This window comes from Macrobrachium rosenbergii, chromosome 43 (genome assembly GCF_040412425.1).
Source record: "Macrobrachium rosenbergii isolate ZJJX-2024 chromosome 43, ASM4041242v1, whole genome shotgun sequence".
NCBI classification, from domain to species: domain Eukaryota; kingdom Metazoa; phylum Arthropoda; class Malacostraca; order Decapoda; family Palaemonidae; genus Macrobrachium; species Macrobrachium rosenbergii.
Genome location: NC_089783.1, coordinates 54,997,519 through 55,020,215, shown reverse-complemented (window position 1 = coordinate 55,020,215; position 22,697 = coordinate 54,997,519). Strand labels below are relative to the sequence as shown.

Genomic DNA, 22,697 nt, shown 5'->3' with positions numbered 1-22,697 from the left:
TAGTACTAAACAAGGCGAAATACATTTGACCCCGAAGGGGCTAGTACTAAACAAGGCGAAATACATTTGAACCCCAGGAGCTAGTACTAAACAAGGTGAAATACATTTGACTCCCCAGGGGCTAGTACTAAACAAGGCGAAACATATTAGACACCCCAGGGGCTAGTACTAAACAAGACAAAATACATTTGACACCCCAGAGGCTAGTGCTAAACAGCGAAACAGTGCAGATGAATCAGTTTCGCCGTGTTTAGTACTAGTCCTCATGTGGAATTGGAGTTCGGACCGGAAAGGGTTGGCCATTCGCTACATGGGATCATTGGGTTCGCTTTTCTTGACATGGAGATGTTGGGTTTGCTAATCTTGACATGAACCCCTTGAATAGTATAAACGCGGTAAAAACGTGTCAACATGCCCACAAAAACGAACCTGCCCTTCTTGGAGAAAAGGCAAAAGAAAAAACGAAAGAACTCTAGTTTTTTGTGTGGTCGTTCACTCTTCTGCCATTTTCACATTTTCTCCAGTTTCCTCATTAAAAGTTCGCATTGTTCTCATGATAAACAAACTTATTTTACATGCAATTTGGGAATATTTTTTCATGATTCACTCAACTCACGTATGCACACGACAACTGTGGCCTTTGTTTGAAGCTAAAGTCAGTTCAAAGATGGAAAACAAAACGGCACGATATATATCGATCGAATTGCCAATGACAACATAAATAACTACTAGGAGCGAGTGTATAAACAATAAAAAAGTGTGCCTGAGTGGATCTTTAAGTAATGGAGCTCAACTCGAAGGCTGTGGAAGGCCAGGGTGCAGGGGGGTAAGGCAGGACCCAAGACACTTGCGGTGACCGAGATGTCACAAATAATAGCACTGGTGCTCCAATCAACTGCCGAGAAAATTCTGACTAAAAGACGGGAGGCTGAAAGTTCCCAACAACTCACGGAAAGTTTTAGAAGCACGAATGTCATAGATAATAAAGTGATAAAATTATTCAAATCTGGTAAAGTTCCTTTTTGTAGATTCTCGATGTTTTCAGCGATAATTATATGTATAGGAAACTAAATCAGGCATCAGTAAATTCATCGGCATTTATTGTTAGCCACAGAAAATAGCTACGACAGAAAATAGCTGTCACATGTGAAGTAAATGATCTTGAAATGTCATCAAGTTATTCAAAGGCACTGCTTGCCAAGACCTACTCCTGCGACTTAGATCCTGAAAATGTTGAAATAAAGTAGTGTTTTTTTTTTTTAAATCATTCAAATCGGGCGATAATTTCTGCAACGTACTATAAAGCTGCAGTTATTTGTCCAACTAAATTTCTGTTTCTCTAAGATAACGCTTTACTGTTACCTGACGTCTGACATACATAAAGATATCTAAGCTGTGTGATTATTTCATAGTTGGAAGAAATTCTGGAGAATATTAATATCTAGTAGTATTCAATGGCTCTTTTCTTCACCTTGAACACCTACCTGATCTATACTTGTTCCCTTCATTCAGCAACAGTACAGATAACAGGAGATTCCAACCGCTACATTGCTTTACTTCTCCCGTTTTCTCTCTAATGTTTTTACATATAATGAATTCACTGCTCCTCAGAGCGCTGCGAATCCTAGTGTGCATACGACTAATACTTCACAATTTCCAAAGCAGGCTCATCACTGGAGTGTTTGGCTAAATATAATAATAATAATAGTTGTTGCTATTATTATTATTATTATTATTATTATTATTATTATTATTATTATTATTATTATTATTATTATATTTAGTAAAGCTTTCGTTTCAGAATGAGTCAGAGTTTTCTAAGAGTTTTCTGAATTTTACCTCATTCTCTCTGATAATGAAGTCCTAGAAATGATACGACAAGCAATAAGAAAAGGAAGTTACGAGAAACATATATATATGTATGAAACTGAAAACGCAAATATGTGAACTTTTGAAAAAGCTCGTTCTTTTGTGGCAATCTGCACCGACCAATGGACGCCTAACGAGATCGTTAGCTTCTATACATCAACGCGGACGCAAGTACCAGCGTGACAGCGTCTATGATTACAGGGACAACCTCCACACAGTTATTATCGTTGTATGAAACAGAAAATTGCAATTAACTTGCATGGCATAAAACGTCCATAAGTTTATGGAGGAAATTAGGCGCAGAACGGATATACAATGAATTAAAGATACAATAAGCAGCAGACTCTACGAAATATAAAGATAAAACAAGCAGCAGAAGCATAACGAAATAAAGATAAAATAGCAAAGATAAAAGATTGAAAACACGAACGAAAAGATTCAGAGCAATTAGTTCTAAAATGACAATTGCAGAGTGCCGTTGACAGGAAGGAAAAAAAAAATTGTTTTTCGGTCGCGAGGAATCGTGCACGTACGCGGGAAAATCTCCAGGTCTGGTTCCCTTGGGGCCACTGAACTTTCGCTTCAGCTGCAGCTTCCACAGTCAGTTGAGACTTGAGATGCCTCGGTGGAACACTCCTCCAGTAACAGAGCTTTTCATTCCACTTACAGCTACAGTAGCTGGACGGAGGAACGGTCTCTAAGTAGACAGGTTCGAGTGATGGAGAACTTGATTTTGATAAGAGACTCTTGTTTGCTAAGTTACAGCGGCGAGCGCCACTGCCGTACATTTGCTGACATTTCTGAACTGCTTTTCATGTTTGTGAGTATTTGGTTGTATATTTTCGTCATCTGGTGTTCTTATCTGTATTTTACTAAGTTTATCTTATCTTTATTTTGTGGTCTCTGCAACAAATTTATGGACTTTCTGTCCTATTCCACATGGATGTATGCATGGCAATAATAACTGTTTGGTATCCGTTCTGGGAGGTCGTCATAGAAGACTGGACAGAGATGCACCCATCCTGTCTGGAATCCTGCCTTTCTTCTTCCTCTTCTTCTTCTTCTTAAACTTCTTGTCTTCGATAAAAGTTATGACTTCAAGGCTACGAAGCATTTCCCTGACTTCGTTCCGGGGGGATGATTTCACTTTGACTCAAGTTGCTCTCCTGAAGTGAAGCAAGAGACTTAGTTTATTTATTATTATTTCTTCCCTTGTAAGGGTGGGGTGGGGCTAGCTCTAGGTGGCCTTACCGTTCCTGTACTTAGTGAGTCTTTTTGGGATGAGACTGGATGCCCCACCCTCTTCTCCACCCTGCCTGTGACTGAGATTCACCACAGTTACTGCAGTTTGCGCGATGACATTTTCAGAAGACAAGCCCTAGCCGTTTCTTTGACAGGGATCGATCTCGGGCTTTTCGCTGGTGATGCGAGGCTGCTAACTCCTGAGCCACGAACCAGATTATTATTTGTTTTGCTATCTTGCTATAAATGTTTATTCAATAAAGAAACTTCAGGAAATGATTGAAGGAACAGTAAAGAAAGATAAAATAATGACGTGTCCCGTATCTATTTCTTCATTGATTAATTAACATATATATTTACAACGGGGGCCACGCCAAGGCGAGCGAACTCACTGTTACCAGGCAGGTCAGCGCGATATTTTATGTTGGTCCTGCCTCTGATTTTAGCTTGTCCTTGCTTTAGAAATCTTTCCCAAACGATGAATATCGTCAGTAAACCGAGTCCACTGGGGCATAAATCAGATAGAAACGTTCAAGACTATTGTTGTCAAAATAAAACTTGAAGTGGTGCTAAACTCACAATATTACAAGTTGACCCCCCCCCCCTCTCTCTCTCTGTGGTGGATTTACGCAGCATTAAAAAAATCCACCATGCAGCATGCGCTGCTACAACCAATTCTCACTGCGGTCAGAGGAACCTGAAGTCTGTTTGGGGTTTCAGGGGGTGTAAGCGTGTACACGACTGGGGTTGGCTTGCGTCCAGAGGTTCAAACATACAGCCAGACTACACAAGGCGATGAGGTAAGACGCCGACTAGCACCTCTCTCTCTCTCTCTCTCTCTCTCTCTCTCTCTCTCTCTCTCTCTCTCTCTCATGGTATAGCTGCATTCTGGGGTAAGGTGCACGTACACTGATTATCGTTAAGCGAGAAGATTTATCTCGGGGTATAACTAATTCAAAATGTCTTTTTTTTTTCAATATTCATGCAGTGCTTTTGTGACCACGCTTGATCACAAGTTTGAGATCGTGATTGCATGACCTTTTTTACGGTATGTCGTTTGAAAAGATACATATATACATACTTATACAGACATACGAACATATACACACACATACACACAAGTATTCATACATACACAGTATATATATTATATAGATAGATAGATAGATAGAAGCAACACGAAAAAAAATGCAACAGAGTAAGAACACTGAGGCTCTTATGAGGGAATTTACTTCTTGGCATAAAAATAAGCATAATCTTGTCTGGTATTAAGACATTAAGGATAAGATACAATCAACAGAAATCTAGGCTTGCAAAAACAAAAATGCGAAGACTTTAAAAATAAAAAAAAAAAATGACATCCATGCAAATGACCGCATGCTTGCATGCGTGGTATTCAACTTCTGTAAAAGGCTACGTCTAGAAAAAAGTCCATAAACTCCGTTCACACAAAACTGCCCGACTCACGCGCCTCGAAAACAGAGCGTAAACTACACAAAGTTTTTATGCATCATGAATCTCACATAGCTTCAGACGATTGGTGAAAACAATCGTCTGAAAACAATGGACAAGATGACTTGTGGTTACATCTCTGTCGGCATCGTGTATGGGTTTATGCCGAGGCGAAGCTACGTGAGACTATAAGCCCTTCGGATGAGTTCACTGAGCAACAACTGTGTTGTCTGCCGAGTCTCGCCTTCAGCCTAACGAGATGTAGATTTATGATAAAAATTCCTTCTTATCAAAAGCCAGCTTCGCGACATCGTAGTCAGCTGCGGAGGAGATGTTGACAACATTCCTTAACCGCCAAGAATTCTGCTGTCCTCAGTGTCATTATTCAAAACGAATAAACTGGCAACTGGAGGGCACATTCCTTATTGCCAATGGCCAGGCGAACGCCTGAAGCATTTTTACTGCGGATGAAACGAAACGTCAGCTTTTCTACCTGGGAATAATTTTTTTCAGCGATGTTATAATTTAGGCTAATAATCTCGCGGTTAATGGTATACCTCAATTTCTTCTGGGCCTCACCTGACTAGGGAATAGGCGTATGGTGATGGAGGCCCGATCCTAAGGTTGTCACTTTTACTTTAAGGCATCTTTCTAATATTAGGGCAAACAAGAATTAATTTTCCTTGAAAATAATAAATGAATTGATATAAGTGCTTGCAATTTCCCATATTACTGCAAAGTGTTGTACAGTCTAGTCAAACCAAGCACCTGGGCGCTTTCGGTCAGTCAAAGCTAAACACAGTGAAAAGAGGGAGTTAGAGTGGCTGGACAGCAAGGTAGAGATCCAAAAGATAAAGGAGGTGAAGTAGAAGAAACTAAAGGTGGAATGGGAGAAAACCCCACAATTGCACCAAGTAATAGTTAGAGAGGCTGAACAGCAAGATTGAAGAAAGGATGAGGGAGTAACGGTAAGGAGCTAAAAATGGACGCAGCTACAGCCCAGGGTAATGCCTACAGCGCATTCAAGAGGTGCACTGACGGCGCTACGGCCTAGGGCGAGGTGGAAAAGAGAGAGAGAGAGAGAGAGAGAGAGAGAGAGAGAGAGAGAGAGAGAAGAAGAAGAAAACGTGGAAGAGACGGGTAAAAAGCTTTGAATAAAAAAATTACCTACTCTCATCCGCGCCTCTCTCTCTCTCTCTCTCTCTCTCTCTCTCTCTCTCTGTGTGTGCGTGTGTGTGTCTTGTTTTCAAGAACATCCGTATTATTGTTGAAGGAAAAAATAGCAACGAACAAGGATATGTTTCCATCTCTCAATGTGAGCAGATTCGTTATCAAGGATTGCCACTTACAGTCTGAACAAATGGTTGTATTAATGTTACTTGAAATGTAAACAAGGAACAGGAGAAAATCATTCAAGATAAAATTTCAAGAGTTAAAGTGAAGTTTCCGGCAAGGCGAAGCCAAACAGAGATAACTGTGAAACGCAATGTGTACCATTAACGGTTTTCTGTCTGATAACGATAGTTTGTGGACGATGCTCACCACCTTCATTGCCTTCATTGCTCTTTTACCCTACTGTCAAAAAATGAGGGCCTAGGCGCAAGTCCCAACGCTACAGAAGCTACCATGGTCTAAGAACTGGGGCTTGCATAATACCTAGACCGTGGTTAAGCCTCTCCCCGGCTGTGCGACGGCAAGTCTAAAAGTGGAGTGCAATATCCGTAGAGTATCGTTATCAAAGTACAGTACTGTATACCAGTTATCAGTTTCAGTGCATGGGAACGCACGAGTGTGTCTGTGTGCGCGCGCGCTCGCGTGATATAATTGCTTCTTGTTGCATTAACACTGGCTGTATACTCCAGTGATTTGTCATTAAAAAAAAATAACAGCATCACATGACAATCGGGATGCGTTTCGCGTTGCCAAATTTTGTAGTACACCTATTCCAGATTCTCCTTAGACTCAATGTCGGCACATTTTGTCAATGCCCTCGATCGAAATAAAAAAATACCGAGTTCCTTTACGAGTCGTTCATCTGGTAATGCAAGCATTCAAGAGAAAGGGACGTGATTATAAGAACCAGTCTCTTTTCCATAAAACAGAGGAAACTCTCATTACAGACTGGGCGTTTATCAGAGCCTTTTCAGAGCTGCGTACTGTCCGCTCAGGCACTTAAAAGAGTATAAACTGGCTTTTCAGCTCCATTCTGAATCTCATTATTGATTTTTTTTGCAAGTCTTATGTATCCTGCTAACATTCCTGTGTAGCAAGTTCTCCGTACACTAACATAATCATCATTTAGTATCATTTAGCACGTACGATTACTCAGCGATCCAGGAAATAGTCATTCTACACTTCAGGTATGACATTGCAAATGCTTCCCCGTGGTTTATTTTCTAAATGCGGCTCTCTCTCTCTCTCTCTCTCTCTCTCTCAAACACAAGATTTCCACCTCATTCTAAACTGCATCTCTTTATACACCTTTATCCAGACTCTCTCTCTCTCTCTCTCTCTCTGTTTTACATTTACTCCAATGGCTCCTTTTTTATTCAAATTTGCTTTCCCCCTTGACACACGAAACAATTTTTTCTCATTTCATCTTCATACCATTCGCAGCATTAACTAATTTACTTGACTCGTAAGTGACAACCTTCTACACATTCAGCAAAAGAAAGAGAGGAAGAAAGAAGAATAACAGGCAAATAAGCAGAAAGAAATTAATATAGAATAAAGAGATACGCTTTAAAAAAGATTTCACTAAATGTATAACGAAGCACAAGTCAGGATAAGGAGATTAGAGTAAGGTCACGTTATTTTATTATTATTATATTATTATTATTATTATTGTATGAGGTCCACAATAATATATCAATATACACTGTGAGACTTTCTACCGATATATTATTCTCAACATTGAGAGTTCTACATTATTATTATTATTATTATTATTATTATTATTATTATTATTATTATTATCTTCCAAGTCGTAAAATTCCCGAAAGCGACGCTTTTCAGCAGGCGGGAGACAACATTCGCATGCAAGTGCCCCGAACCTTGAAATAAATGATAAACCAGGTTCACGTTCACAAGACTGCCTCTGCGCAAAACAAACACATTCGTTGGAACATTTGTTCTGCAACAGAACGCGCCCTTCCACTCCACTCCTCTGGCGACAGAGGAAAGCTAGCGGTCTTTTCGGAATGACCAAGCAAGATGGAAGTGGTGGGTGATACTAATACTACTACTACTACTACTCATAATAATAATAATAATAATAATAATAATAATAATAATAATAATAATAATAATAACGGTGGAAAAATCCACGCTAATGTAAGTGCAAATATATATATATATATACATATATATATATATATATATATATATATATATATATATATATATATATATATATATATATATATATATATATATATATATACATACATAATATGTCTCGAATAAAGTGACTATAGATCTTCCAAAGCACACCGGTAAGCCACTATATCCGTTCCTCCAAGAATATGCAAGAAGATGAGGAAAACTCATCTTTTTTTTTTTTACCATACGCCAACGACTGCCCCGTGTAATTAGACGTCATTTCCCGTGACGTCACGGCATGATTCACAAGAAATCTAAATTTGGCGATGACGAAGAATTTGTAAATGGAGGAAAAATGGCATCTCACATTACAGACAACTGAGGCTTTGTCAAAGCCAAGTTTTTCTCCTGATTCTGCTGTTCTTCAGAGCACTTTTTCCTCCGTCCCTCCCTTTGTAAGTTGTGTTGTTGTCAATACCGCGGCCGTAATGATCTCAGAAGACTGTTCATAAAGACAAGCTATTGTAAGAAGCGGCCTGGGTAATCGCAAGGCAGAGTCTCATTATGATATACAGTTCTCGCCGCGTTTCAGAAAATTACTTATGATGACCCTGTCGGCGCCTCCTGAGATGGTAATCCCGCGTCATCTACCCGAGGATTGCCAGGTCTCTTTCAAATACGACGTTTTATCTCACACCAGAGCTCCCAAACTGCTGTGAAACATTTTCTTCTCTACAAAAAAAAAATCTACAGAATCGAGCCGCTCAGTGTGTCTTTTGTTTTACTGAGAAAAAAAAAAAAAAAAAAAAGATTCGATGTACAGCATCTCTTTAAAAAACATTATCACACGGTTGTTGGTTCGTTCCGGCAGTTCCTGCTTGTCCACGACCTAGAGTAGTTGCAAATAAGCCGCTAAATCTTGGGGAAATATCATCGGCTCAAGTACGGAGAGCTAGAAGTATCTTTGTTTACATTTTAACGAAGTAATTTACGGTTCGGCAACTTAGCCGCAACTAGCAAATGGACCCACCTGCTCTAAGCTATGAAAACAATTCGCGAAACCTCCCGGCAGTTAAAATAATATACATGCAGAGTCCTCAGCCTTTGTGGGATTATGGGAGCACTGCATTTGCACTGCTGCAAACTGTCTTCACCTGTTGCCGAACGCCAGCAGTTTACTATAACCTATCACGTTGCACTCTCTCTCTCTCTCTCTCTCTCTCTCTCTCTCTCTCTCTCTCTCTCTCTCTAAATTTCTGTGCCTTCCTGTGTTAATAACCTTTAGCATATGTTAAACTAAACAGATTAAGACTCACAAGAAATCTAAACTGAGCGATGACGAAGAATTTGTAAATGAAGGAAAAATGGCATCTCTTATTACAGAGAGTTAAGGCTATGTAATTGCCAAGTTTTTCTCCTGATTCTTTGTAAGGCGTGTTGTTGTCAATACCGCGGCCGTAATGATCTTAAAACTGTTCATAGAGACAAGCTACTGTAAGAAGCGCCGTGGATGATTGAGCATTCGAAATATCATAAAACACTCTAAATACATCACCTACTTTACTTATTCGAACAATGGAATGTCACTGCCCACATTCCGTAGATACCAGTGGTGCCTAAACCATCTATTGTCCGATGTCAACAATAGGCATAAAAATCCGTTAATTTTTCGGCACTTTTCTTTGGCTTTGGCAAGTTTCAATGGTCATACATTGAAAAAAGGAGTATAGGGAGAGTAAGGATTTTATTGACGTAGTGAAGCCGTGTCATTTAGCAAGCTGAGTTTCTGTTTGACATTTGATCGTCATCTGTTAGTGTCGAGCATCAGGTTTCACGTGAGAGCTGCTTGAACGCCTCTGCAAGATCGAATAGGTGTTATTGTTCACACACAGGTCTCTGGGGTGCATGCCTAGGCAAGATGCACTGTACAGCGGCAGGCAGATGCCATGGGGGCATCCAGTGCCCCATTAAACAGAACCACCTCCTTCAAGGACGAGAAAAACCAAGGTAGTTAGAGTCGGGCCACTGTAGCTTCTGCAGCGACAAAGTTGGAATCCTTTTCAGCGCAAGAAACGCATCCACAACTGCAACTTTTCTTCCTTAGGGAGATTCCGTAGCCTTTGACATAATCTTCCACAAGGGAGGTTCACAAGTTGCACACCTTGCACAAAGGTACTGCAATACAAAGATGCCCCATTCTGTCCATAGGCCTAACTTTTGCAGGCGGATACAAATCATCTTCACGTCCGAGAGATGTAACAAATATTCACAGGGACAAGAAACAACTAATCAATATGAAGAAGCAGAAGCAGAAGAAGAAGAAGAAGAAGAAGAGAGAGAGAGAGAGAGCTCTGGACTTAATCACAGAGTTAGCCTCAACACGCCTCATACCTTCAATTTGCAAGCGACTTGAGCACAAGGCACCAGATAGCCAGGCGTCCCAGAATAGCCCTAATGCATCAAGGTGAATCAGACGCCTTCATAAGGACTTAACGAGTGGATATCTCATGGCAATTTCGGCGAAGGGGGTGCCATTACGTCAGTTTACTATTTTTTGTGGGGGTTTTCTGGCACAATTTTTACTCAGTTTTCCTTCTTGTCTGGTAATTTTGGCTGATTTTTATTTTTTTTTTTATTTCATTTTTCCTTATTGCTGGAAGTTGTATTTCCTCTGTCTTTTTACGTCTTTCTCTTTTATCAGTAATAATTTAAATTCCCGCAAATTGACTTTTAAAGACTGCAAATCCTTTTAAACTCCATTGCAAATCATAAGGGTTATTTCTCAGCAGATACCCAAGGATTGTGGCGCCTATGAACAGAACGATACTTCTAGATCCTAATATGGACTTTCATTTGACGGTTTTCACTCTTTTACTTTCTTATTTTAAAGATAAGCCGTGAAGTGTGATTTACCACTAATTTTGAGAAGAAGAAAGCCTGGTTTTTGCTTTATTTTCAAATGATCGTATCTAGATTTAATACCTGACAGGTACATGTTCATAAAATAAACTGCACAAACCTCTAAAAAAAAAACTGCTTATGAAACCACTTGTATTGTTACGAATATCAGCTGAGATACACCTGAACGTTACAACCCAAGATATTTTTTTTACTGAATTATTTTATTTGCAGAGTAAGTAAAACAACAGCATTGTTAAGAGCAAGAAAATTCAGAGCCGCCTGAGAGGGCAACGCTTCACTTGCCAAATAAGTGGCACGTTCGAATTATTTTTCCCCGTTTTTTTAACGCTTTTTTTTGACTCGTGGGTGGCCCTCTTCAGACTGAATATATTATCACATGGAGGGTGACCTCTAAATTTGTGTCATGGCTCGCCGCAAGCATCAGACAGTCTTCTGTTTCGTAAAAGATGACGGAAAAGAATGTGTCTAACTAAGATCACAGAAAGAAGGGGGCAGTGGAAACAAATCTACCAATACTACTGACAGAAGAATAATGAATAAGAACAGTATGCAAGGGAAGAATAGCTAGCGTTAAGAACTCCTGTCAGCAGCAGTATAAGCAAAACTAAGAGCAGTATCGTTGCTTTCATGATTTCCGCCAGCAGCAGAGGTATTAAAAGCTGAAAAAAAAAGGGATGCAACAGCAGAAGAAGAAGAAGAAGAAGGAGAAGACGAAAAAACCAGCAGGATTTCCTTGCAAGACGGCCTTAGTGCTTCTTTTCTCGGTTTCTCTTCAAGTGCTGAAATTCCTGGCCTGAATCGTTCATTGTTTACCTGCGTCGGAGGGTGGTGGTGTGAGATCACGCACGCTTCTTCTTCTTCTGCGAGAAATTCTGGCGAACTGGGGAAAAGGAACGCGTCTCTAATTCATTCAGTGGACGAGGGCAATCATTTTGTTTTTTTATTGTACAGAAGTCACTGAGGCGGACATTCTGCTGTTTCACTGAACCCAGGCGCGTTTAAAAGATCAAAAAGGGGGTGAAGTTGAAAAAGGGTGAGGCTTAGTTTAGAAGCCAGGGAAAACGAAAACAGCAGAAGAAATCCAAAGCTACGATGCAGGCAGTAAGCCCCCATGTCGTCGATTGACGATCAAATATGAAAAGTGTTGGTTTGGTGGCTATAAGAAAAAAAAAAAAAAAAAAAAACTGGGCTACCCGGAGGTGATGCCTGACACACCCCCCGCCCCCCCTTAAAAGCATGCACTGCCAAAGTGACACGAGATCCTCGAAAACAACACGACTAATCAGCTACACAAACAAACAAACAAACATCCACCATGTGGTAACAGGTCTAGTATTACATATGTGCATTAAAATTCCTCCTCCCTCAGTCTGCAGAGCAATAATTCAGAGGCATTAGTAAAGCATTACAGCTCGTGCAGGACCCCTAAAAGGGTCGTCTCTCTGTCTGCGTCCCCCTGAATCGACCTTCTTTATACTGCCCTCTGTTTGGCTTTACGATCAAACGGAGATTATACCAAGTTTTACTTCAGTTTATGGCTTCCGTGGGGTCTGTCCACGCTGCTAGATAGCAGGCGAATGGGACGGTTGTTCAGTGTGCAGACCTTTGACTTAATGAATGCCACTGGTCGACACAGCGAAGAGTCCTTGATTAACGAGGGCTACTTTTCAGATTTATACAGACTTTTTTTTAATGATCAAAGCTACTTTCAAATTTATACACACGTCCTCAGTCATGAAAACTGCTTTTCAGATTTATACAGACATTTTTATCGATCAAAGCTACTTTCAAATTTATACACACGTTCTCAGTCATGGAAACTTCCATTCAGTTTTATACATTTTTATTGATCAAAGCTACTTTCAAATTTATACACACGTTCTCAGTCGTGAAAACTTCCATTCAGATTTATACATTTTTATTGATCAAAGCTACTTTCAAATTTATACACACGTTCTCAGTCATGAAAGCTACCATTTAAATTTATACAGACATTTTTATTGATGAAAGCTACCCTCAAATTTATACACACGTTCTCAGTCATGAAAACTGCTTTTCAAATTTATACAGACATTTTTATTGATGAAAGCTACTCTCAAATTTATACACACGTTCTCAGTCATGAAAACTAAACTGCTTTTCAAATTTATACAGACATTTTTATTGATCAAAGCTACTTTCAAATTTATACACACGTTCTCAGTCATGAAAGCTACCATTTAAATTTATACAGACATTTTTACTGATGAAAGCGACTCTCAAATTTATACACACGTTCTCAGTCATGAAAACTGCTTTTCAAATTTATACAGACATTTTTATTGATCAAAGCTACTTTCAAATTTATACACACCTTCTCAGTCATGAAAACTGTTTTTCAAATTTATACAGACATTCTTATTGATCAAAGCTACTTTCAACTTTACACACACATTCTCAGTCATGAAAACTTCCATTCAGATTTATACAAGACATTTTTATTGATCAAAGCTACTTTCAAATTTATACAGACATTCTTATTGATCACAGCTACTTTCAAATTTATACACACGTTCTGTCATGAAAACTACCATTCAAATTTATACAGACATTCTTATTGATCACAGCTACTTTCAAATTTATACACACGTTCTGTCATGAAAACTACCATTCAAGTTTATACAGACATTTGAATCAATAAAAGCAACGGTTCAAATGTATGCAGATATAATTAACAAAATGTACCTTTCAAATCTGTACACTTTTTTCAATATATGAAAGCCACTTTTCAAATGTGTACAGACGTTTTAATTTATAAAAGATGCGGTTTCAAAATACTCCGTTGTAAAGTTTCAGTTAATGAAAGCCATCCTTCAAATACGTGAAGACGTGATGATTAAGGAAAATTACCGCTCAAAACTGTAAACACTAATTAATGAAAGCTATCGTTCAAATTTATCAAAATAACTGTACGTTCTAATTAATGCGCGCTAGAGGTCAAATTTGTACAAACGGTCCACACCAAGGTCTAGAGTCTAGACCTCTGTCAGACATCTGAGTTAAAAGAAATCTGTCGGCCAAATTAATGCAGGAGCTTGGATTAATGAAAGCGCCTGGCCACCATTACTGAGGCTTCAAGGTTATGAAGGCTCCAGTTCAAAAACTCAACTTAGATTAACAAAGATCGCTGTTGATAAGAACAAGAGCCCGTGCTGACCTAAATCGAGATAAATCCGACATATCTTTATACCTGAACGTTTGGATCAACTTCTACGACGGAGAAAGAAGTTTAGTTTCTATTTATCTGAGGAGGTTTCCCGTAATAGACAGAAAAGATCATTTATACGTGATCTCATTACACTTCCCCTATGACGCCATTAACCAAATCGTTTGGATGTTTCCGGTGTGACTGACTGATGCTGAAAACATTACAGAGTTCTTTCTTCCATTTTGCTTGATCGTTTAGGTATTAGGTTCTTACTAAAAGCTATTTTTTCTAGGGGAAGAGATGGGATGGTGGGGGGTGGGGGGTGGAGACTCCTAACACAGAAAATTACGCGAAGACCAGAATTTTCTTGGTCGAAGATTGTGGGCTTGCGAGTCATTTCGTTTTACTTCCAGGATGACCAGACACTATGTATGTATATGTATAGGTACGATCAGTATTCACGGATGTATATATGTATAGGCACGATCAATATTTACGGATGTGTATATGCATAGGCACGATCAATATTCACGGATGTGTATATGCATGGGCACGATCAACATTTACGGATGTGTATACATGACAGGCGCATCACCCTTGATTTGTGTGATTTGGATGTATGAAACGAAAGACTGAATCAGTCTACAGTATCCTAATGCGAATTGCAGTATTTCGGGGCTTGTGTAATGCTGATAAAATGATTACAGACTACCGCCCGAGGCAGTATTTTTACAGGAATAAAAGAAAAATTAATGAAAGACAGTGAACAACGCGCAGATCTATAATTCACGTAAGGGAATAAAAAGACTGAAACTCTGATACAGGGGATCTCGTCTCCCACCTTCCTCCCTCCCCCCACGGCCGTGACAGGAAACGATAACTATACAGCTTCGTTTTTTATAGTACCAGCGAATGGATAGAGAGTAGCAAAGTCGGGAAGAAATGGTCCCTTGTTCTAGATATATTCTACATAATTGTCGTGCAGTGATACGTTCAGATAATGGCTTCGCGGCATTATACTCTTCCACCCGGTATTTATTACCGTGCCATTACTTTTCTCCGTGGAAATGGCACTGTTGTACGTAATGGTTTTGTGATATAAATGATCTTTTCTAGACTATTGCTATATCGTTTATTTCCTTTTCTCTGTGAGAATAGCACGGCCGGAGGACAGTACAGCAACAACGGATGATAACCTTTCTAGCGATCCACGGCTGCGTTTGTTGCTAGCTCGACAAACGTGCCCCGTAATGCCGGCGAATTCTAAGGTTTCCTGGAAAACCGTCGTGAATTATTTCTCATCTGACTTCAGTCTTATGACTCACTTACCATTGTACATGGTAGAGTCCTTTTCAGAATTTTCTGCCTATGGGAACTACTGGCCTTCATAGATCTACTCATTTCTTCACTGGAGGGGTGGGTAGAGCTCTCGGCTAGCACGCTGTTGGCCCAGCGTTCGACTCTCCGACCGGCCATTGAAGAATTGGAGGAATTTATTTGTGGTGACAGAAATTCATTTCTCGCCATAATGTGGTTCGGATTCCACAATGCGCTGTAGGTCCCGTTGCTAGGTAACCAGGTGGTTCTTAGCCACGTCAAATAAATCCAATCCTTCGGGCCAGCCCTAGGAGAGCTGTTAATCAGCTCAGTGGTCTGGTTAAACTAAGATATAGTGAACTTAACATAGATCTACTGTAGCTAGGTGTGACTGCCATAATCCCCAGTTTATTGGCTTCGCGTTTGGAAGAGGGACAGTGACGCCAGAACAGAATATAGAATTTAGGCTGGGACCTCTGAGTCATTCAGCGCTGAAACTGGAGTTGACATTAAGTAGGTTTGAAAGGTCTATCAGGAGGAAAATCTCGCATTGCACTATGAATCAACTGTCAGGAGAGGGTGGAAAGTAAGATGGAAGAAAGAGAATATGAATGGAAGTACAGTGGAAGGAATGAAAGGGTTTGTAGCTAGGGGCCGAAGGGACGCTGCAAAGAACCTTAAGGAATACCTACAGTGCATGACGGCTATAAAGCTCCCCCCCCCACCCCCCAAGGGACATGAGCAGTAATGCTCGATAAACCATTCATTCCTTTACCTACTCTCACCAATTCTGATCTACGTCAGTACGTGATTTTTTTCTGGGTTTTCCAATCTTCGTCCATTGCTTAAAGCTCTATGTTTCATTCGAACAACATAAATTTTCTTTTAATTATTCCATTGCAGGCGATTTTGTATAAGACCAAGATAAAAAATGGTGACAACGCTTCTTCAGCAATAATACTGGAAATAATGTTATCTACTTTACCATGTGTTTTTGGGCCTTAATACTTCGGGCCTGTCATCGTGAGATTGTGTAATTCCAATAGCGCAGTCAAGAATTACTGATTATCCCAATCTGTCTCTCTTGACTGTCTCGTTGGCAGCAGTTAAACGACGGCAAGCAATCAGAGTCAATTTCAGTCTCCTTCTGAGAGTGAGTAATTTTTTACTTTTAAGCAAACTCTGGAGGTTTCGCTGACTTACAGTATTAAATCATGCCGTCTTATCATGTCCGGATAAAGGAACGGGGTCTAGCGTGGGTCAATTAACTGCTCTACCTCGCTTCAATAAGCGTAGAAGAAAATGATAGCACAGACCTCAACTGTTCATTTCATTTCAAGCGACAACAAACGGAAATAGGTCATATTTACGCCCTAAAGCAAATAATAATTTAGTTTTTTTTTTTTTTTTACAAAAATTGCGTGCGTTTTGCAACAATTTACACTTCTTCATTAATATGAGAATATCCTACAGGGCCATGAAAAAAAATGATATGCTCGCTTTAACCTCCTATAGGACCATGAAAAAAAAATTATCTGCTCGCTTTTACCTCCTACAGGGCAATGAAATAAATTATCTGCACGCTTTTACCTCCTACAGGGCCATGAAAAAAATTATCTGCTCGCTTTTACCTCGTACAGGGCCATGAAAAAAAATTATCTGCTCGCTTTAACCTCCTATAGGACCATGAAAAAAATTATCTGCTCGCTTTTACCTCGTACAGGGCCATGAAAAAAAATTATCTGCTCGCTTTAACCTCCTATAGGACCATGAAAAAAAATTATCTGCTCGCTTTTACCTCGTACAGGGCCATGAAAAAAAATTATCTGCTCGCTTTAACCTCCTATAGGACCATGAAAAAAAATTATCTGCTCGCTTTTACCTCCTACAGGGCCATGAAAAAAAATTATCTGCTCGCTTTAACCTTCTATAGGGCCATGAAAAAAAATGATCTGCTCGCTTTTACCTCCTACAGGGCAATGAAAAAAAAATTATCTGCTCGCTTTCACCTCCTACAGGGCCATGAAAAAAAATGATCTGCTCGCTTTTACCTCCTACAGGGTCATGAAAAAAAATTATCTGCTCGCTTTAACCTTCTATAGGGCCATGAAAAAAAAGATCTGCTCGCTTTTACCTCCTACAGGGCAATGAAAAAAAATTATCTGCTCGCTTTCACCTCCTACAGGGCCATGAAAAAAAATTATCTGCTCGCTTTTACCTCCTACAGGGCCATGAAAAAAAATGATCTGCTCGCTTTTACCTCCTACAGGGCCATGAAAAAAAATTATCTGCTCGCTTTAACCTTCTATAGGGCCATGAAAAAAAATGATCTGCTGCTTTTACCTCCTACAGGGCCATGAAAAAATTATCTGCTCGCTTTTACCTCCTACAGGGCCATGAAAAAAAATGATCTGCTCGCTTTTACCTCCAACAGGGCCATGAAAAAAAATTATCTGCCTGCTTTTACCTCCTACAGGGCCATGAAAAAAAATGATCTGCTCGCTTTTACCTCCAACAGGGCCATGAAAAAAAATTATCTGCTCGCTTTTACCTCCTACAGGGCCATGAAAAAAAATTATCTGCTCGCTTTTACCTCCTACAGGGCCATGAAAAAAAATTATCTGCTCGCTTTTACCTCCTACAGGGCCATGAAAAAAAATTATCTGCTCGCTTTAACCTTCTATAGGGCCATGAAAAAAAATGATCTGCTCGCTTTTACCTCCTACAGGGCCATGAAAAAAATTATCTGCTCGCTTTAACCTCCTACAGGGCCATGAAAAAAAATTATCTGCTCGCTTTTACCTCCTACAGGGCCATGAAAAAAAATGATCTGCTCGCTTTTACCTCGTACAGGGCCATGAAAAAATTATCTGCTCGCTTTAACCTCCTACAGGGCCATGAAAAAAATTATCTGCTCGCTTTTACCTCCTACAGGGCCATGAAAAAAATGATCTGCTCGCTTTTACCTCCTACAGGGCCATGAAAAAAATTATCTGCTCGCTTTAACCTTCTATAGGGCCATGAAAAAAAATGATCTGCTCGCTTTTACCTCCAACAGGGCAATGAAAAAAAATTATCTGATCGCTTTCACCTCCTACAGGGCCATGAAAAAAAATTATCTGCTCGCTTTAACCTCCTACAGGGCCATGAAAAAAAATTATCTGCTCGCTTTTACCTCCTACAGGGCCATGAAAAAAAATTATCTGCTCGCTTTTACCTCCTACAGGGCCATAAAAAAAATTATCTGCTCGCTTTAACCTTCTATAGGGCCATGAAAAAAAATGATCTGCTCGCTTTTACCTCCTACAGGGCAATGAAAAAAAATTATCTGCTCGCTTTCACCTCCTACAGGGCCATGAAAAAAAATTATCTGCTCTTTACCTCCTACAGGGCAATGAAAAAAAATTATCTGCTCGCTTTCACCTCCTACAGGGCCATGAAAAAAAATTATCTGCTCGCTTTTACCTCCTACAGAGCCATGAAAAAAAATTATCTGTTCGCTTTTACCTCCTACAGGGCCATGAAAAAAAATTATCTGCTCGCTTTTACCTCCTACAGGGCAATGAAAAAAAATTATCTGCTCGCTTGTACCTCCTACAGGGCCATGAAAAAAATTATCTGCTCGCTTTAACCTCCTACAGGGCCATGAAAAAAAATTATCTGGCTGCTTTTACCTCCTACAGGGCAATGAAAAAAATTATCTGATCGCTTTCACCTCCTACAGGGCCATGAAAAAAAATTATCTGCTCGCTTTTACCTTCTATAGGGCCATGAAAAAAAAAATTATCTGCTCGCTTTTACCTCCTACAGGGCCATGAAAAAAAATTATCTGCTTGCTTTTACCTCCTACAGGGCCATGAAAAATAAATTATCTGCTCGCTTTTACCTCCTACAGGGCCATGAAAAAAAAAATTATCTGCTCGCTTTTACCTCCTACACGGCCATGAAAAAAAATTATCTGCTCGCTTTTACCTCCTACAGGGCCATGAAAAAAAATTATCTGCTCGCTTTTACCTCCTACAGGGCCATGAAAAAAATTATCTGCTCGCTTTAACCTCCTACAGGGCCATGAAAAAAATTATCTGCTCGCTTTACCTCCTATAGGGCCATGAAAAAAAAATTATCTGCTCGCTTTAACCCTCCTACAGGGCCATGAAAAAAATTTATCTGCTCGCTTTTACCTCCTACAGGGCAATGAAAAAAAATTATCTGCTCGCTTTTACTTCCTACAGGGCCATTAAAAAAATTATCTGCTCATTTTAACCTCCTATAGGGCCATGAAAAAAAATTATCTGCTCGCTTTTATCTCCTACAGGGCCATGAAAAAAAAATTATCTGCTTGCTTTTACCTCCTACAGAGCCATGAAACAAAAAAAAATTATCTGCTCGCTTTAACCTCCTATAGAGCCATGAACAAAAAAAATGACGCAACTTCTCATCTTACTCATCTTAAGAGTTTCTGTGTCTCTTTCCTCTTGGCCTTTCTCCATAATGAACAGCTTATCAGGAGCTCATTTGGACGCCACATGACTCGCTGGCGCCTACCATTTCCTCACCGTCATTTGTTTTTCTCTGTAATGGGGCTTAGGTCAATACTGCGTGCTTCTTCGTGATCTTTCCTAAACATCTATTGAAATGCGATTGCAATAGCCACAATGCCCTCTTAACTTCTCGAATTCTTCGAGAAGTTAAGAGGACATTGTGGTTACTACAATTACATAATTATATATCTGGCAAAAAGCGACCAGTAGTTTCTACATTTATTGAAATGCTTGCCCCTTCTTTGAACCTTGGCTAAATATCATGAAAAAAGGGCACTTCATTAATCACTGAAAAATTCCAAATGAAATGTTTTCCGAGACGTCGTCAGATATTCTCAGCAAATGAGTTTAATGAATCGAATTTACTGATGGCTGTCTCATTTTCAAATGCTCTCCGGCCAAGGCGCGACAAATCAGGTGGGTCAGTGACTCTGCGTGAGGTAACGCTGGAAGTACAGGGTCAAGGAACCTCTTTTGCACCTCTGCTATAGAGGGGAAGTACGCGTCCTTTCCTCATGAACAGTCTTCCTTCGGCATAGTGGAGATGTCTGTCCGTTTCGTCATTCACTTAATCATCGTCGTAGCTTATATCTGGTTTGCTTTCTGAAGCGGACCAATAATATTTTCATCTTCACATCCACCAACGAGACTACATGACTGGTTCTGTTAATCTGCCTCTTCGCGTTTCTGCTTGTTTCCAAGAATACGGAAAACATAATGCATAGATTTTTACGCACACCTGACTGAAGGTGGTGCTCGTCACTGGCAACAAGTTGCAACTGCTGGGAAGAAGCCACTTTTCGTTGAGTGTGTGTGTGGGGAGATTTGGGAGGGGGAGGGGGGTAGCTCGGGTTCCCCACCCTTGGCGGAAATATGCGATCTCCGAATGCTTTTGTGATGATGATAAAACGCAAGAGATTATATCATCAACATATATCTTTAGCAATAAAGGAAAATAACACACAAATATATATATATATATATATATATATATATATATATATATATATATATGTGTGTGTGTGTGTGTGTGTGTGTGTGTGTGTATATACATATATAAATTATATATATACATACATACATGCATACATACATACATACATACATACATACATACATACATACATACATACATACACACACACACACACACACACATATATATATATATATATATATATATATATATATATATATATATATTTCTGCACTTGATAACTTTACAAATCAAGGTCTACATGCTCAAATAAGGTTGTAGACTTAGCATCCACTGAACAGGTGTTTACGCAGGTGTTAGACAGTAACCAATTACGGGCTAGTGGAGAATAAACTGAAGGCCACGCATGATATACGAGATATAAATTTGATCACCTAAATGTGATTACCATCAGTAAAACAACCAGCTTTCACTCTCACCTTCGCCGATGGAATCCCGGTAGAATTATTCTGAGATCGCTGTTAACACCATCAGTCGTTGCGCTTGTTTCTCAATTTCTGTCCCCAAAGGTATATATATATATATATATATATATATATATATATATATATATATATATATATATATATATATATATATATATATGCATCTATGTACGTTCAAGTTAAGTATACCTTAGTTTAACCAGACCACTGAGCTGACTGACAGCTCTCCTAGGGCTGGCCTGAAGGATTAGATTTATTTGACGTGGCTAAGAACCAACTGGTTACCTGGCAACGGGACCTACAGCTTATTGTGGAATCCGAACCACATTATGACGAGAGATGAATTTCTATCGCCAGGAATAAATTCCTCTAATTCTTCACTGGCCGGTCGGAGAGTCGAACGATATATATATTATATCACGTATGTATGAGAGAGAGAGAGAGAGAGAGAGAGAGAGAGAGAGAGAGAGAGAGAGAGAGAGAGATTTAGCCTAAACCCAGAACGCTGGTTCCTAGCGATCAGAATGAATAGAAGCGTCCGCATGCTAATTTGTATCTCTCTCCCAGAAGTTCCATTCCTTTGCAGTGGGGCGAAAGTTTCGAAAGCTTGAAATTATGATCGCGGTAGGATTTTGCAAAAGTGCAAATGGGAGCCTTGGAGCACATCCAGCCGACCTCATTCTGCCAAGCTAAATCGCGTGGGAGATGTGTCGTTTGCAAAAGTATTCGTAAGTACAATCGTAACATTAAAAGTGAAAGTTAATGTACTGCACGTATATGCTCTACCGCGTTAGAACTGCCAGGAAATCGCCCGGGGATCGTTTAAAGAAACGGCAGTAGATCGGTAGATCACTGGCATGAAAAGTAAATGGGTGGAGGGATGTGCTGAATGGCTGAGAGCGCTAGTAACTGGTGGTAGCGAGCTGCAGTTAGCAGCCCGTTGAGTCATCAGAGGGAACCGCGCAGATGTTGATGGGAGGACGAATTCCTCCGTCTATATATTGCACGATTGCATCTTCAAATCACCGGCGGATGTGAACCCTTTTCCCAGGATGCATTCCTCGCCCAATATCAATACTCGGAAAAGCCACTTTAGCAAAACCGTCACAGTAGTTTGGTGATGTTTGAAGCAGATCTCTTCCGTTCTTGTCGCTGCACAACTTGTCCTTGTTCCGATACAGTCAGTTCGTCCATGTGCGGAGGACGCATGTTTACATGATCATTCAAAAGTCAAGGGTGAAGTTCATGTCAAAAGATTTTAACTAGCTTCCCTGTCGTTTTTGCAAGCCTACACTGAAGTCTCATCAAATTTTCATCCTTCTTACTTGAATCATAGCATTCACTTGATCCGCGTGCAGACTCGGAACATCTGAACATCAAGACTTGGAAAAAATGTTGCCAGTCTATGAATCCAGAACTCTTGC

General features: G+C 39.8%; 2 protein-coding genes across 5 annotated transcripts in view; one reads left to right on the top strand and one right to left on the bottom strand.

The window, feature by feature from the left end:
* The window catches only part of LOC136828943 (uncharacterized), a 149,124-nt gene that overhangs the window by 52,736 nt on the left and 73,691 nt on the right, over positions 1-22,697 (bottom strand). The window contains exon 1 of one of the 3 annotated variants that reach the window (XR_010850260.1): positions 19,755-20,632. The exons of the other annotated variants lie outside the window; for them this stretch is intronic. The gene's annotated coding sequence lies outside the window, so the exon portion shown is untranslated. Of the gene's footprint in view, positions 1-19,754; positions 20,633-22,697 lie in introns of those variants that run through there. 3 annotated transcript variants of the gene reach the window in all.
* The window catches only part of LOC136828945 (sodium-coupled monocarboxylate transporter 1-like), a 116,385-nt gene that overhangs the window by 30,446 nt on the left and 63,242 nt on the right, over positions 1-22,697 (top strand). The gene's annotated exons all lie outside the window — the stretch shown is intronic.